General features: G+C 43.9%; 1 pseudogene; it reads left to right on the top strand.

Annotated features, from left to right (window-relative positions):
- Nucleotides 1–2,769: 2,769 nt before the first annotated feature.
- The window catches only part of LOC130886106 (40S ribosomal protein S26-like), a 33,941-nt pseudogene continuing 19,837 nt past the window's right edge, over nucleotides 2,770–16,873 (top strand).

The following is a 16,873-nucleotide window of genomic DNA, read 5'->3' as shown; positions in this document are numbered from 1 at the left end:
ATGAGAAACAAATACTACAAAGTCACCCTTAATTCTGACCCTGCAAATTCAAAGGTCCAAAATAACTTAGTTTTACAGATTTGTTTAAAGGGTCCGCAAACTTACTGGAAGCTGCTCAGAGCTATAGTTTACTACAGCTAAGCACACAGATTAACATCCACGAAGGAAAGACAGGAGTCAGAGGAGCTTCAAATTGGAGTTTCCAGTTATCAGCACCCATGGCATCATGGGTACTGCTCACAGTGTGGGACGCTGTGGACAATGTACCATCCACAGAGCTCGGGCTTCAGTATACATGGTTTTATTGGGGTAACTGACTGCCCAAATGACTCATCGCTGGTCATCAGTAGTACTTCAGGAGCTCAAACTGATCCCACATGATCCAAAGCCCTCACGTTAAATACCATTTCAGAAAAGCAAGTGTTCCTACCTGTCAGAATATTACAAGGTCCTAAGTTAAAAGCCAGAACTTTTTTTTTCAGACCAGGTTTCTTTGTGTGAAAGCCTTGGTTGTCCCGGAACTTGCTTTATAGACCAGGCTGGCCTCGATCTCACAGAGATCCACCTGCCTCTGCCTCCTGAGTGCTGAGTGTGCACCACCACCTGGCTCAAAAGTCAGAACTCTTTTGGACAAGTTCAGTTCTTTCCTCTAAAACTCAGCCACTTGGGGGTTTGCTTTTGGTTTGTTTTTATATTTATGATTCTTTGCCAGTTTCATACATGGACAGAATACATTTTAGTTATTTTTTCTCCCTCTCTTCCCCTTCCCACTCCTACTGAACCTCTTTTACGTTCCCAACAAGTCCCCTCCTTTTTCATCTTTTTTCTATGTTTGTATGTTTTTATGACCCACTAATTAGGGTTGCTTGCACAAACATGGGATGAGTATTTGCTAGAGTGTGGAAACTTACCGGTGGCCCGAAGAAGGAAATGATCCCACCCCAGCAATTACTAATTGTCTACAGCTCCTCAGAACTAGATTAGGACCTGGTAAGCCACTCCGCATCCACTGTAGAATGTTGAGCAGCCCTGCCAAGTCAGGTCTTGTGCAGGTAGTCACAGATGCTGTGCCCCTTACGTTTAAAAGCCACATCATGTCTAGAAGACAGCAGTCCATGGCCCTCCTCACCCTCTGGCTCCCACATCCTTTGTGCCTCTGTTCTTATTTGTGTGCTGAGCCTTGGAGGGTGTGATATAGACATCCTGTTTAGGGTGAGCACTCAACAGTCATTTGTTCTCTGCACTTTAGGCTCTTTCAAGTCTGCATTACCCATCAGCTACTGCAAAGAGAAGCCTCTCTGACCGAAGAGGACAACAGCGCTAACTTATGGGTACAAGAGCAACTCTTTAGAAGGCAGTTTGACACCATGTCACTCTTGGCATTAGCTAGAGAGTTGTTGCACGTGTTCTTCCTATTTCAAGGATATTTTCTAGACTTCAGTGATAGGGACAATTTTAACTGGTCTCCAGTAGTGATTTGGGAAGGGTAGCACAAGTTTCAGTACTTGTGAGGCCAAATCAAGAAGACTGTAGGTCAGCCTAGATTCCACAGAGCAAGATCCAGCCTCAGACATAAAAAATACAAATTTAGGGCACTGGAGAGGTAGCTCAGGAGTTGAGAGCACTGGATGGATGCTCTTCAAGAGGACCCAGGCTCAATTCCCAGCACCCACATGCCAGCTAACAATCAGCTGTAACTCCAGTTCCAGGAGACCTGTCACCGTCACAGACACACATGGAGGCACAAACACTAATGCACAAAAAACAAAAATAAATAAGTCTTTTTAAAATACAAATTAGTCATCTCTCAAAAGTGAGAATTTTCTGGTGTATAAATTTCACAACTCTGGACCAACAAACTGGCTCATCCAGTAGAGCCATTGGTAAAGACTATGTGTTCAAGTGCCTGAAGCTGGATCCTGGATCCCACAAGGTAACAAGAAGGAACTGAGTCCCTAGGGTTCTCCTCTGTTCTCCACACACAAGATACCGTATATGTGTGTGTGTGTGTGTGTACATTCACAAACACACCGAAAATAAATAGTTTTTAAAAGATTCCCTGGGTTACCTCTGAGTATTATACAGTGCTTTTTAATATAAGCCCCAGTTGGGCCGGGCGGTGGTGGCGCACGCCTTTAATCCCAGCACTCGGGAGGCAGAGGCAGGCGGATCTCTGTGAGTTCGAGGCCAGCCTGGTCTACAAGAGCTAGTTCCAGGACAGGAACCAAAAGCTACAGAGAAACCCTGTCTCGAAAAATCCAAAAAAAAAAAAAAAAAAAAAAAGCCCCAGTTGGCACCCAGGAGCTGTGGTCCACAGAATGTCAGTACCGAGACACTAAGTTCTAATAGAGCGGTTAAAGCCATAGCTTCCTGGGGCTGGTGAGATGACTCAGTGGGCTAGGACTCACGCACACTGGCTGCTCTTACACTTGCCTTTGCCACCGGAGGGCTCGGATTCCTCAGGCACACCACCACGTTCTCCTCCCCTCCCAGGGTCACTGTAGACAGCCAACAGTTTGGTAGGGAAGGAGAGTAGGAAAATTTTTTAAAGGGGTGTGACCCTTGATAGGTCAATCACATTCCAATGGATGACCCCCACTCTCCTGAGTCCTAAGAATGTAAGCACCCAAAATTGGACTTGGTAGGTTATAAAAAGAAAGAAAGGAAGGAAGGAAGGAAGGAAGGAAGGAAGGAAGGAAGGAAGGAAGGAAGGAAGGAAGGAAGGAAGGAAGGAAGGAAGGAAGGACCAAAGTTGTGAGGGGAGGCGAGATGCAAGAGGTCGGTCTGGAAGGAGTAGTTAGGGGGAGAAGCAGGAAACCAATGTGATGAGAATACATTGTATAGAATTCTCAAGGATGTAATTAAAATACTATGTTAAAAAACAACATCCATAGCCGGGCGGTGGTGGCGCACGCCTTTAATCCCAGCACTCGGGAGGCAGAGGCAGGCGGATCTCTGTGAGTTCGAGGCCAGCCTGGTCTACAAGAGCTAGTTCCAGGACAGTAACCAAAAAGCTACAGAGAAGCCCTGTCTCGAAAATCCTAAAAAAAAACAAAGACAAAAACAAAAAAACAAAAAACAAAAACAACATCCATGCTTTCGGGACTTGGCTCCAAGATGACCAAAAAAAGGAGAAACACAACAGTCATGCCAGAAAGGGCCGCGGCCATGTGTGGTCAATTCGCTGCACTAATTGTGCCCCGTGTGTGCCCAAGGACAAGGCCATTGAAGTTCGTCATTCGGAACATTGTAGAGGCCGCTGCCATCAGGGACATATCCGAAGCAAGTGTTTTTAGCACTTATGTGCTCCCCAAACTCTATGTCAAGCTGCATTGCTGTGTGAGCTGTGCTGTTCATAGCAAGGTAGTCAGGAATCGATCTCGGGAAGCTCAGAAGGACCGGACACCCCCACCACGGTTTAGACCTGCTGGTGCTGCGCCATGACCTCCACCAAAGCCCATGCAGTGGCGGCTTCATAAAGACAGAAAAAAACACCTTGAAAAATAAAATGGGACTTAAACTTTTTTAAAAAATCCACATCTGGGCATGGTGACGAATGCCTTTAATCAGAGAACTCAGGAAGTCAGGAGGCAGAGACAGGTGGATCTCTGAGTTTGAGCCAGCCTGATCTACAGAGTGAGTTTTAGGACAGCCAGGGCTATACAGAAAAATCCTGTCTCGAAAAACAAACAAACAAGCAAAAACTTCCACAATAAATATCGGTATAAATAATAATTACCTTTAAATTTTTTTGTTTATCTTTTGTTTACGAGTGTTTTGTTTGTGTGTATGTCTGTGTACCTGGTGCTTGCCTTGAATCCTCAGTGGAAACCCAGGAACTGGAGTTTCAGGTTGTCATGAGCCACTACGCTGGGAACTGAATCTGGGTTCTTTGGGGAGAAAAATAACTGCTAGCATCCTTAACTACTGAGCTACCTCTCCAGCCCTCAATCATGATTTACAGTGGTCTGTAAGTGACCAGTAGAGATCATGTTAACATTTCTGACTGTGGCTATCACCATACAGCGTCAGACAAAAAGCACAGGACTTTGTACTTGCTGTGTGATCTTAAATCAAAATCTACGCATGAAGTGAGAACTCCTGGCTAGGGTATTACCAACAAAGCAAGCTTGGATTTAAAAAAAAAAAATCAGACCCATTCACTGGTTAAATACGAGTTAAGAAAAGGGATTTTATGTAAATTGATGGCAGACAAAGACCTTTCTTTTTCTTTTTAAGCGAAGCCCAAGAGAACTAAGATAGCATGTAGATTCTCTGCATCTAAGTCTTTGAGCTCTAGCTGAGCACTCCCCTAATCTACAAAAGTCTGTTGTGACTTTTACCTCTGATTTCCTGTTACACTTACAACCCTAACACATGGCTTAGCCCTTAATCATACAGTCTTTTATCCTTTCCCAATTATTGCCCTTGGCTCCCCAGTCAGGCTGTCGATTACTTGAGGACTGGGTTGGTCCCTCCACCATCCCCTCCAGTGCTGACTGTTTGGGACATTGATATCTAGCATAACTCAAGACACACATTAAGTATCTATTAGGAACATTTGTTGATGTTCAGGCTCCCAATTCAGTAATCTTTCTGGCAGACCATTCCAGTTACTGATGCATATTTTGGGTCCCCAAAGACAAATCTCTAGGAATACTGAAACTTACAAATATGTCAAAGATAGCCACTTCAATTTAGACAGTCTCTAAATAATCTAGCATTTGAGGTTTTTTCCCCTTCCATCAGCTAGAAACCTAAGCTCCCCAAAGCCCCCTTTTTTCCTATTCTTCACCAAATGACAGCTGCAATGACTTCCAGAGTTCAAGCCAGTACACAAATCATACATAGTACCATGAAAATCTGCAGTTCAGTGTATTTGGTGAGCTCATTACACAATAAAACTTGAGGTCAGAGATTAAATTCTGTTTCACAGCAAACAAAAATCGGTTTGACAACGTGCAACCAACAGTCTGTTTAACACAATGCTTTCAGATTGGCAAGTTTTGCCTCTGCCGCACAAACATTTTCATATTTTTAACACTTTGCTATGAAACGAGCAGAAATAACTACCCTGAAGATGACACGGCAGTAGCGAGTGGTATTTTCTTTCTTAGCTGATGCGAACTTAGAACATATGACCATGAAATTGATCACTCACTTTTAATACTGGCAGTTTTTCCTATGTAATTGTTTTTTATTTGTAATATATTAGCTGTGTGTATGTATATGCCCACAGACTGTTTGTGGAGGTCAGAGAACGACTTTGTGGGATCGATTCCTGCCACCTTTATGTGGGTCCCTGGAATTGAATTCAAATCACATTGGCTCAGCAAGTGCCTTTACTCGCTAAGCCCTCTCACCGGCCCGCTAATACAATTTTTATGAAAAAAAGAAAACAATTAATCCTTAATTTCTTTCTTTCCCCCTTTCATTCCTTCTTTCCTTCAATAAATAATTAATGCATGTGATACATAGATAAATTTAAATACCTCAAGAAATTCAAGAGAAAAAAAAAGTTCTCCTCCTAGGCTTTTAAAACATTTTATTATTTAAGATGTTATACCTGTGCTGTAATTGTTCCTCCCTCCTACTTCCCTTTTTCAACTTCCTTCCCACTTTCCCCCACACATCTCCCTACCAACTTCACATCTTCTTCTTTTCTCTCTCCTTAATGTATTCATTGCCTCCAATTGACTCTGTAGTACTGCTCGTTTGCACAGGGTCTAGGGCCATCCTCCAGAGCACGGACAACCTAGCAGTGGCCACACCCCCAAAGAAAAATGACTCTCCTGCCCCAGCCGTCATCACCTGCAGTGTGTCTCCTCAGCTTGGAGTGGGGCCTTGCAATCCCTCCTCTACCCACACTGGAGTCATCGCCTGGCTTGTTCTCGTGGACTTCCCCACGGCTGCTGTGAGGTTGTCAGTGCGGCCGTTCTGTCATAACTCAGAGCAGCACTTCACAGCACTCGGTCGCACCCTCTGGCCTTCCACTCCTCTCTGCACAATCCTGAAAGTCCCATCCCCCCCAACCACTCCAAACCCTGTCACTCAGTCTCCGAACAAAGGAAAGGCACCAAAAAGCCTAGTTCCAAATTCTCGGTGATCATTACAGCTTCCACCACCCCCCACCTGAGTTGTCGACTGTCCCGGTCCCCATCAAAGCTCTTAGGTTTTGACCATACTTGAACACAAATCCAGCTTGTGACACACGCATCATCAACCCTCACCTACAACCTATAAAATCTCTCCACTTTATTTCAGGGGTGCAACTTCTCTGGCCCTAATATCTGACGCTGGAGAATCCACCCAGGAGTTGCTCTCAATAAACCTGTTGTTACACTTTTTTGACTTCATCTAGCTTACAGTGTCCTCAGAGAAACCTATTATGGGGGAGGGGGACAGAAAGCCTATTAATAGGCACATTTGTCAAAAGTCTATAGGTATCGGGGTCTTATATAATTCTCACAAAAACTACTATATAATCTCCATTTTATTGATGCTATAGCGGAGGTAGGCTTTGAAGTTCAAGGTCAGGAAATTAGCTCAAATACACAGAATCAAAGGGAAAAACCATTCGAATAGCTTCAATTAGTTCCCGTCCAGGTCTATGATTTCTGTGTATGACGTGATACCCAATATAAACAAAGAGAAGAACTATGTATGCCGGCTCAGAGCCTCTGATGTCTCTACGTCAGCTTGGCCAGCTCCGTGTTTCTGGGTCTGTGATGAAGTGTATCAGCAGAAGGGCACAGTAGCAGAAAACTGTTCATCAGACCCATAGCAAGGAAGCAGAGAGCAGGGGTGCTTATGCTGGCTGGCTTCCTCTTTTGCTCTTTTTGGGGCCCTCAGCCTATATGATGGGCCCCATAACCCAGTGTCCCCTCTCCTTAGTCAATCTTTTTTGGAGACACCTTCATAGATAGACACAGAAATGGGCTTTACTGACCTGAAGGTACTTCTCAATGCAAGCAAGACGACAAAATAAAACCCAGATTCCTAAGGTCAATTCCCTGCTCTTCCTAAAACACGTGACAAGAAGATCCAGTGGGAGACTGACCTTGTCTTGTCTTCACTCCTGCTCACCCTTACTAGGCAGCAGGTTACTGTTTGAGACCAGCCTGATATGGAGTTGGAGCCCAGGATCTCTGGGCAAGACTTTGGAGCCTAATATCACTTTCAGTGAGTGTAACCTGAGTAGTGTGTATCCAGCCTCCTATGAACAGTTCTTGCCCGCCGTATTTGAGGGTACTTTCTGCTCTCTGCAAGACCCCGAAGTTGGAGAGAACGTCCTAATAGATGAGACAAAGTTCTTTGAGATGCTCAAACACCGGTGAAGTGATGTGACCTGCACAACACCTAAATTCTGATACTCCAGCTATAATTTTTTTCTCTCTTTTTGTTTGCTTACTTGCGGGGGGGGGGGGAGCCCAGAAGCATGCCTCGTTAAGTCAGCCCTCCAGCCGCTTCTCTCTGTGCCATGTGCTTTTGTGACTACTCAAGTTCCTTATCACAGCACCCATTCAGAGCTCTCCACCTCACCACAATGCCAACGTAACAGAACCAGGAAGAGCTTTCCAAGACTTCATTGCTGTGAAAGACCCGGATAAATCCAGACCCCTCTAGCAGGAAGACAAGAGCCAAAAATCTAGGATTAACCAGTTCAGTGACTCTGTTTCAGGAACTAGCTGAAGATAAAGTTAGGTTGTAATCTTGAGAATAATCTTGAGAAACAGGGAGTTACCCCCTTGTGATTATCACTAGTATTTTCGAATTTTCAATGACTTGAATTACTGGGTTGTGGTTTCTTCCCTTAAATACCCCTTCTCCCAGCTACTAGGGGTCGAACTCCACCCCTGCGTGGGTTATGAGTTTTGGCCCCAGTGCACTGGTACCTGTCAATAAACCTCGTGTGATTGCAGCAAGGACGGTCTCTCATGAGTTACTGGGGGTGGGGTGTGTTATCCCAAGACTTGAGAGTCTCCCCACACCCGGGGTCTTTCAGCTGCTCTTTCTTCACTGCTATCTACTCTGCTCCTTTGTGTGTGAAAGAGGGCGATAGGTTTTGAATCCCCGGTTATTCCGCCACTGCTGATGTAATAAGTCAATCAAATTAATAAATCCAGGTTTAATGAATAGAACAAAGTACTCCTGGGTGACCCTCAGGAGGACAAGAGAGATATCACATGGCAAATATAGCTACTAGGTCTTAAGTAGCCTATAGTTGTGGTCTTGAACAGCCCCAAGGAGGGTCTGACTTTTGGTGGGCTTTCTCAGGGGCGGAGTTTAAAAAGATGCCACTCTTAAATGCTGCCAGTGGAGTCTGGAATGGAGCTCTGGGCTGGAGATCCCAAGCATCCCAGACTTTTGATGTATATATGAATGCCAGTAGGGTTTCCACTTAAATAGAGAGCACCAGGGAAAGTACTCTGCCACCAACAAATACCCCCAGATTTTTTCTTTAAATATTTATTTATTATGTATACAACATTCTGCCTCCATGTATGCCCACGCCAGATCTCGTTACAGGTGGTTGTGAGCCACCATGTGGTTGCTGGGAATTGAACTCCGGAACTCTGGAAGAGCAGCCAGTGCTCTTAACCACTGAGCCGTCTCTCCAGCCCTACCCCCAGATTTTTAACTTACTTTGAGACTAGGTCTGACTAAGTGTCAGGCTAAACTTGAACTTGATATTCTCCTGCCTCCTTTTTCCAGAGCTAGGATCAAAGGCCCGCGACACCAGGCAAAATACCTCTCTACTCAAATTCAAATCAAACATTAAAATATGACATGACATCTTGTTTTGTTTTTTCAACACAGGATTTCTTTGTGTAACAGCTCTGTTCTGGAACTTGATTTTTAAATCAGTCTGGCCTTGAACTCACAGAGATCCATCTGCCTGCCTCCCAAGTGCTGGAATTTTGAGGTGTACACCCCCACCACCTAATGATGACATGAAATTTTTATTGGCATAATCAATAAAAAGATACACAGATGATGATGCGCAAATTCTAATTGGTCTTAATAATAAAAACTTAGAGTCAGATAGTAGGGAGCGAAAACTGAAAGATCAAAGAAACAGAGCAGCCAGCCGCTAGTTCTTACCTCTACAAAATCCTCAGACCGAATGGGGTATCCTGTCTCTAAGTCCTCAAACTGAATGCCTTGCGCTCCTGTCTCCTTACACCTTATACTCCTCTCTCTGCCTAGCCACATCCCTTCCTGTCTCTACTCCCTAGTGTTAGGATTAAAGGTGTGTGACTCCCAAGTACTGGAATTAAAGGTGTAAGCCACCACTGCCTGGCTCTGTTCCTCTTTGAAACTGGGTCAATCTAGTATAGCCCAAGGTGTCCTTGAACTTGCAGAGATCTCTCTGCCTCTACCTTCTAAGTGCTGGGATTAAAGGTATGTGCCGCCACCACTGCCTGGCTTCTGTGGCTAATTAGTGGCTCACTCCATACTCTGATCTTCACGCAAGCTTTATTTGTTATAGCACAAACAAAATATCACCACAACAAATCCTTTACAATTATTATTACTTTTATTATACAAGGACAGAAAGGCAGAAATCTAAGTATCCCGAGATTTGGGGGAATTGGTTTCTTTCTGTAAGACAAAGTTTTGTTCTTCAGCCTTGGATGGCTTCAAACTTGAAATCTTTCTGCCCCACTTCTGGAGTACTGGGATTACATACTGGGCTACCATACCTAGTAGATTCCAGTTTTCAAAAGAAGTAGGATCTGAAAATCCATAGCAATAGGCACATCTTAGCATCATAATACTGAAGCCTTGGCCACAAAGGCATTGCCATCACTACAGGGGTCACACCCAACACTCCTGTAACAAAAGATGGATCAACAAGAGAAAAGCACAGCTCGGTTTTTGTGCTTGAACTTCCACATACACAGGGAGCTTTCCAGTGAAGATTTGATGCTTCAGGAAATCATGTTCATTGCGATGCTTATTTCAGCGAAGGAGGATCAGCCACTGAGAAACAGGGGTGAATGGACTAGATGTGATGTGAAAAAGGACACTCAAGCAGAGTCATTCACTCAGTTTTCTATTGGCCTTTCTCTGTAGGGTTCCTTCCTCCTGGAGACAGAGTGGGAACCCTCAAGGGTCAGACAAGGTGTGTCTCGGACTTCCTGTACAGTGAGTTCTTCTGCAGGAAGTCAAGGGAAGCCTGGCAAGGTTGTATACACCTGTGCTCCTAGCGAATGCTAGTCAAGACAGTCTGGAATTCAAGCCTAGCTTGGGCTTCATAATGAAAATCTGCATTCACCCACACCCCCAAAAGACAAGGGGTGCCGAGAGAAATATTTCTAGGCTTTATGACGCTTTGGGGAAGAAGGGTTCTAGTTTCTGTGTCGTACCTTGGAAAGACAGGAAGCAGGGAAAGAAGATTCAGAAGAGTCTTGCTTCAGAATCTTTTTCTTCATCTAAAGTATTTAAAATACCAAAGAGACCTGCTTGGAGGGGTGGGGTGGCTTTAATGTTCTGATCCCCAACAATAAGTCAGTCTGGCAGACTAAGCCGACAAGCTCCACGCTAAAAGAGATAAACTCACTACTGTTCCTTTCTGTAAAGGAACTTGCTTTGCAGTGACTGTTCTCGAAGTCAACCACTTGTTCTCATGGTAAATGGCTGGATAAAAAGGAAAGGTTTAAAGTTTCTGTAAGTTCTGAGGGTCTAAGGAAGTGTTTAAGGTATCTAAAAAATGAGAAATATTCTAGATTTATTTCTTTCCCTCTCCATGCTATTGTTATATTAAGATTTATATTAAGCCAGGCAGCGGTGGTGCACGCCTTTAAACCGAGCACTTGGGATGCAGAGGCAGGTGGATCTCTGTGAGTTCAAGGCCAGCCTGGCCTACAGAGTAAGTTCCAGAACAGTCAGGACACAAGAAAAAACCCTATCTTGAAAAAAAAAATCAAGTATGCTTCAGAGAGTCGATTTAGATAAACCTTTCACAGGCAGGTCAGACAGATTACAAATAAGTATTCCTGCCAGTCAAAGCCTAAGCTTCCCTGCCTAATGCCTATTTCTAAGGGTGGGATCTATCTCTCTTGGTCTTGGGACTCTCCCACCCAACTAGCAGGACCACGAGCCTGGAAGGTTCAAGTGTACACCCAAGATAAAGATTTTCCCAAAGCTCCTTAACTTTACCTTCTGTCCCTAGTCTATATCTGCCCCAACAGGTTTCCAGTCCACTGCAGATTGCTCCAAAAGTCAGCTCTAGATGTTTCGGGCTGAATTCCCCAACCAGACTGAGCCTCTGCATCCCTGACTACCCCTAAAGTAGCCTGCATTTCACCAGCCTCAGATATTCCGCAACCTGCACTCCTCTCTCCCTTCCTACCCTTCGACCATCATTCCAACCTTCCTGCCCACCCATATACACAAAGGCACCTCAATTTCAGCAGGAAGTAGTTACGGGAGAGATAATGTCACTCCTTATCAACAAAAAGCCTGGAATGTTACATTTCAAAGGAACCTTTGACAAGTCTCACTCAGTAGCAATGGCTCCTTCCCGCACTTCCTACCCCAAACCACTCCCTCTCAGGGGTGGGACTTCCACTTCCCTTCCAGCTCGCAGATGGCTCTGCTCCTGGACCTCTCTTGTCCCCTTGCCCCCATCTCTTCTCTCTCAGCCCCCACATCCCACATCCTGATCTAGTCTACTGGTCATGTTAAGTCTAGATCCTTCCAGACCCCTCTGGATGTTTTCTCCCTCATATCTACAATAACCCTTCTCCTCCACCATACCCAGGAGCCTGTCCTCATTGTTTTCATCCGGAATCCATCTCTTCCCTCCCCTAATATGCCTCCTCACCTCTGGTATTTACCTCTTTCTGCTTTCTTGTCACAGTTTTTTGTATGTTTTGTTTGTTTTTTTTTAATTATTTAACTTTATTATATATACATTGGTCCCCTGGAACTGGAGTTACAGTTGTGAGCTGCCATGTGCGTGCTAAGAATTGAACCTAGGTTCTCTGGAAAAGCAATTAGTGCTCTTAACCACTGAGCCATCTCTCCAGCCTCTCATGGCTTGTTTTGTTTTATTTTCTTTTTTAAGATTCTACAAGAGTAGCCGGGCGATGGTGGCGCACGCTTTTAATCCCAGCACTCGGGAGGCAGAGGCAGGCGGATCTCTGTGAGTTCGAGACCAGTCTGGTCTACAGAGCTAATTCCAGGACAGGCTCCAAAGCCACAGAGAAACCCTGTCTCGAAAAACAAAACAAAAAAAATTCTACAAGAGTGAAAAACATGTGTCACTTGTCTTACAGTTTATCTTGCTTGACATGGTGATCACCAGCTCCATGAATTCTCCTAGAAAGGCTATGGCTTCATTCCTCTTCAGGGTAGAATACCCCCAATATACATACATACTGCATTTTCTTGTTCCATTCATCTGTTGACAGACATCTAGGCTGGTTCCATATCTTAGCTGTTAAGAACAGTGCTGTAATAAAAAATAAATGTTCATGTAATTCTGTGGTACAGTGACTCGCATTCCTTTAGGAAAATACTCAGAAAGGGCAAAGCTAGATCATGTGAGAGATCTATTTTTAGCTTGTTCAAGAACCTCCATACTGATTTCCATAGTGACTAGACTAATTTACATTCCCCCTAACCGTTGAATAAGGCATCTTTTCTCTTACTTGTTATTTGGAGGAGGGGGGCTGTCAATTGTTATAGCTCTGTTTTTATTTTATTGAGACAGGGTTTCTCTGTATAGCCCTGGCTGTCCTAGAACTCACTCTGTAGCTCAAGCTGGCCTCAAACTCAGAAATGCACCTGCCTCTGACTCCGGAGTGCAGAGATGAAAGGCCTGTGCACCTCACCCAGCCTTAATTGTTATTGTTTGCATGCTTTAGGGTTTTCTATTTTGTTTTGTTTGTTTGGATTTTTGAGACATAGTCTTAATATGTAGTCCAGACTGATCTCAAACTCAAGATCATCCTATGTTAGCCTCTGGGGTACTACAAAGGCATGCATGCACCACCCACACAGCGATGTGTGTGTGTGTGTGTGTGTGTGTGTGTGTGTGTGTACGTATTAACTAACACGTGCATGTGTGCATGTGCTCTTAGCCACTGAAATATCTCTCCAATGCCAATTAAAACAATTTCTGACACTTCGGACTTTACTAGCCAGGAAACAACCTAGTATAGGCTCTTTAAGCATCTGAAACATGTGGTATACATGCAAACACAGAGGAGGGAGAAAGAGAAAGAGAGACAACAACAGATAGATAGATAGATAGATAGATAGATAGATAGATAGATAGATAGATAGATAGATAACAAGATATTTTAAGAAAGAAAAAAGCTGGATGGTGGTAGACATGCCTTTAATCCTAGCACTCAGGAGGTAGAGGTAGGTGAACTCTGTGAGCTGGAGGCCAGCCTGGTCTACAGAGCAACTTGCAGGAGAGCCAGGGCTGTTACACAAAGAAACCCTGTCTCAAACAAACAAACAAACAAAAAGACAAAACAAAAGAAGAAAGGAAGGAAGGAGAGAGGGAGGGAGGGAGGGAGGGAAGGAGAGAGGGAGGGAGGGAGGAAGGAAGGAAGGAAGGAAGGAAGGAAGGAAGGAAGGAAGGAAGGAAGGAAGGAAGGAAGCAAATAACGTAGGTAGTCACTGTTTGAACCAGATCTGGCACCATCTTACCCCTCCTAATCTTGGGATCGTGTTCCTTTTTTTGTGAAGAAGAAAAAGAAAAAAGGAAAATTAAAATTTGTATTAAACGTACTCTTTCATGATCAGCTTTTTTTTTTTTTAAGTGGTTACCTTTTAGGAAAAAGACAATGCTTATTTACTAAGCAAATTGTATCTAAGAGCTGGGCGGTGGTGGCGCACGCCTTTAATCCCAGCACTCGGGAGGCAGAGGCAGGCAGATCTCTGTGAGTTCGAGGCCAGCGTGGTCTACAAAGGGAGTTCCAGGACAGGCTCCAAAGCTACAGAAAAACCTTGTCTCGAAAAACCAAAAAAAAAAAAAAAAAATCGTATCTAAGGACCCTCCCCCTTCAACGTCAATAAAAACAGTACTAGTAATAAAGACCAACACCACTTTGTTTTTTTGAGACGAGTCACCATATACCCCAGGCTGGTCTTGAACTCACCATCTCCTGGTCCCTGCACTTCAGCTTCCTGAGTGCTAGGATGATCAGCTGGACCACTGTACTCAACTAGTAACTTCACTGTATGCTCGTGAATTTCACAAAAAGCCCCCATAAAAAGAAAGGCAGTTCATCAGCCTTAACTGTGCTCTGAAGTCCCCCTGCACTGGCTTGAAACACGGAGCTCTTTCTTGTGCACATCCGTTGCTCGAGGGCCAAGGGATGGCTCGGTGCGTCGATGCAGAAGGAATGAATGGCACCTTCCGACCTGCAAGAGTTAGCAGAAAGCCCTCCCCCACATTTATTACTAGATAGCTCTCTGAAGTATCACTCAGCCCTGGAAAGAAAAGACCCATTTGTTCCCAAGGTTTTTTCCTCAAAAGTCCAGCAGAGTCTGCCCCCCTTTCCCATCTCCAACCTCTACTGCTGCCTACCTTAAGAACCATATTTTGTAAACCAAAATTTTTAAAACTCCAAGACTGTCTTCTCTCATGAGGCAAAGGAAAAGCATCCATGATTAATGCCTCAGCTAAAAGCATGGGCTGCAAAATGGACGGATTATTTATGGTCCTTCTCTTCGGGAGCTAATAGAGTAGATGTTAGCCTAAAAGGCTAGAAATCCTACAGTGGTTTTTTTTTCCCCCAACTGATAAAGTGGCTCTGGAAAGCAGGATAAATACTGTCTACAGCAAGCTGTAAGCACTAACAATTTTGCTGTAAGTGCTCGGTCAAATGGAGATGAACATGTTAAATGTTATTTAAAAATGGACAACATGTTATCTTGAAAGCCACAGTGAAAAGGTAGCCAAATGACAAGCGCTGTTGGCAATGCCCCTGCTTCAAGATGAGCCTGGGGGAGCAGGCCACTGAGCTATACAGTCAAATCACATTCGGTAGCTCAAATGTAACACAGATTGAGTTTTTAATCTCTGGTTACATTTCCCCTCAAGGCAGTTAAACTCTATTTTCCCCACTGAACAGTTAGTTCATCTTCTGAGGTTAATTCTGTTTGAAACCTGCCCTGCTGGCTGTCTAGGGTGGGCAGAGGAACCTGAAGCTTGATTTCACTACTTTTTTTTTTTTTTTTTTTTGGTTTTTTGAGACAGGGTTTCTCTGTAGCTTTGGTGCCCGTCCTGGAACTAGCTCTTGTAGACCAGGCTGGCCTCGAACTCACAGAGATGCACCTGCCTCTGCCTCCTGAGTGCTGGGATTAAAGGCGTGCGCCACCACCGCCCGGCAATTTCACTACTTTTGACATAACTAAATCTTCACTTGGCAGAGAAAATTGTGTTTTATTTTGTTTCTAGCATAAGGCCTTGCCAACAAAACATTTTTGTATTCTTGTTCTTTCTTGGTGTGTATATGTGTGTGAAACTGAGGTCTCACACATACTAGGCAAGTACTCTACCACTGAACTATCTCTAGGTCCCTTGGTTCCCTTTTTGAAAACCAGGGAAACCAGAAATTTCCTGGATGGCATTTTCTTTTTCTTTTTTTCTTTTTTCTTTTTCTTTTTTCCTTTGAGACAGGATGAAACTCACTCTGTAGACCAGGCTGACCTCAAACTCACAAAGATCTACCTGTCTCTGCCTCCCAAGGGCTGGGATTAAATGTGTGTGCCACCACTGCCTGACTCCTGGATGACATTCTTAGTGGGAAAATGGACCAGATATATAACAGCACACACATGTAATCCCAGCACTTAGGAGGTTGAAGTTGGAAAACAGTAAATCTGAGACCAGACTGAAATACCTAGTAAGACCCTGTCTCAAGTCAAAAAGAATTAGAATTATTTCTGAGAATAAATCAATAGCAACAAGAAGACAAAAGGCCTGAAGGGTAACTCTGTGACAAACATATTGTCCCTATACAACAAAAAAGATTTCCATTCAACAAATGTGTTGTCTATAGGCAATGATGTGGCTATTGGTTATCATCTATATTCATGGTTCTTAACCAGTAGCCTGTAACCCCTTTGGGGTCAGACAACCCTTTCACGGGGATCTCATATCAGATATCTTGCATATTAGATGTTTATATTACATTTTATAACAGTAGCAAAATTACAGTTGTGAAATAGCAACAAAAATAATTTTATGGTTGGGGGTCACCACAACATGAGGAACTTTATTAAAGGGTCACAGCATTAGGCAGCTTGAGAAGCACTGGTCTACGCTCATCTGCATGACTGGGAATGACTGTTGCCAAGCAATTCATGAATGACTTCAATCAAAGTGACGAATGAATTATAGCATCATGGGGACCAGATAACTATAAGAGAGCCCACTCCCACGAGGATGGAAAGAGGCAGGTATGGACTGATATTAGAAAAATGTTCTAACCCAAGCATCCTGACTGTGTAGACTGTTATGCCAACATGGTTACTGTCGTGAATATGGGCTGAGAGTATATCTCAGTGGCACAAACACAGGAGAGCCAGCATTGAAAAAGGAGAAAGGGAGCCTAATGAAATCTTGAAGCAAATAAGGCATAAGCTGATATAATTCAATGGTAGAATTCTTGCCTAACAAATTAGGCCTTAAGTTCGGTTAGCAGTAGCATAAGAGAAAAAGCAAACAAATAAAATAAAACAGCAAACACAGTTTTTAAAAGACCAAATAAACTATAGTCCTAAATTAACCAGTTCCAGTAGGAGACAGAAGCCACTCAGACTGGCTGACTCAGTGTCATTACACGAAAGGTGTTGTAGAGCTTGCTAGAGTAGGACATTAGCAGGGCTTAGCCTGCAC

The sequence above is a fragment of the Chionomys nivalis genome, chromosome 13 (assembly GCF_950005125.1).
Source record: "Chionomys nivalis chromosome 13, mChiNiv1.1, whole genome shotgun sequence".
Classification (NCBI taxonomy): Eukaryota; Metazoa; Chordata; class Mammalia; order Rodentia; family Cricetidae; genus Chionomys; species Chionomys nivalis.
The sequence above is the reverse complement of the archived record's forward strand: the minus strand, read 5'-3'. Positions and strand labels throughout refer to the sequence as shown.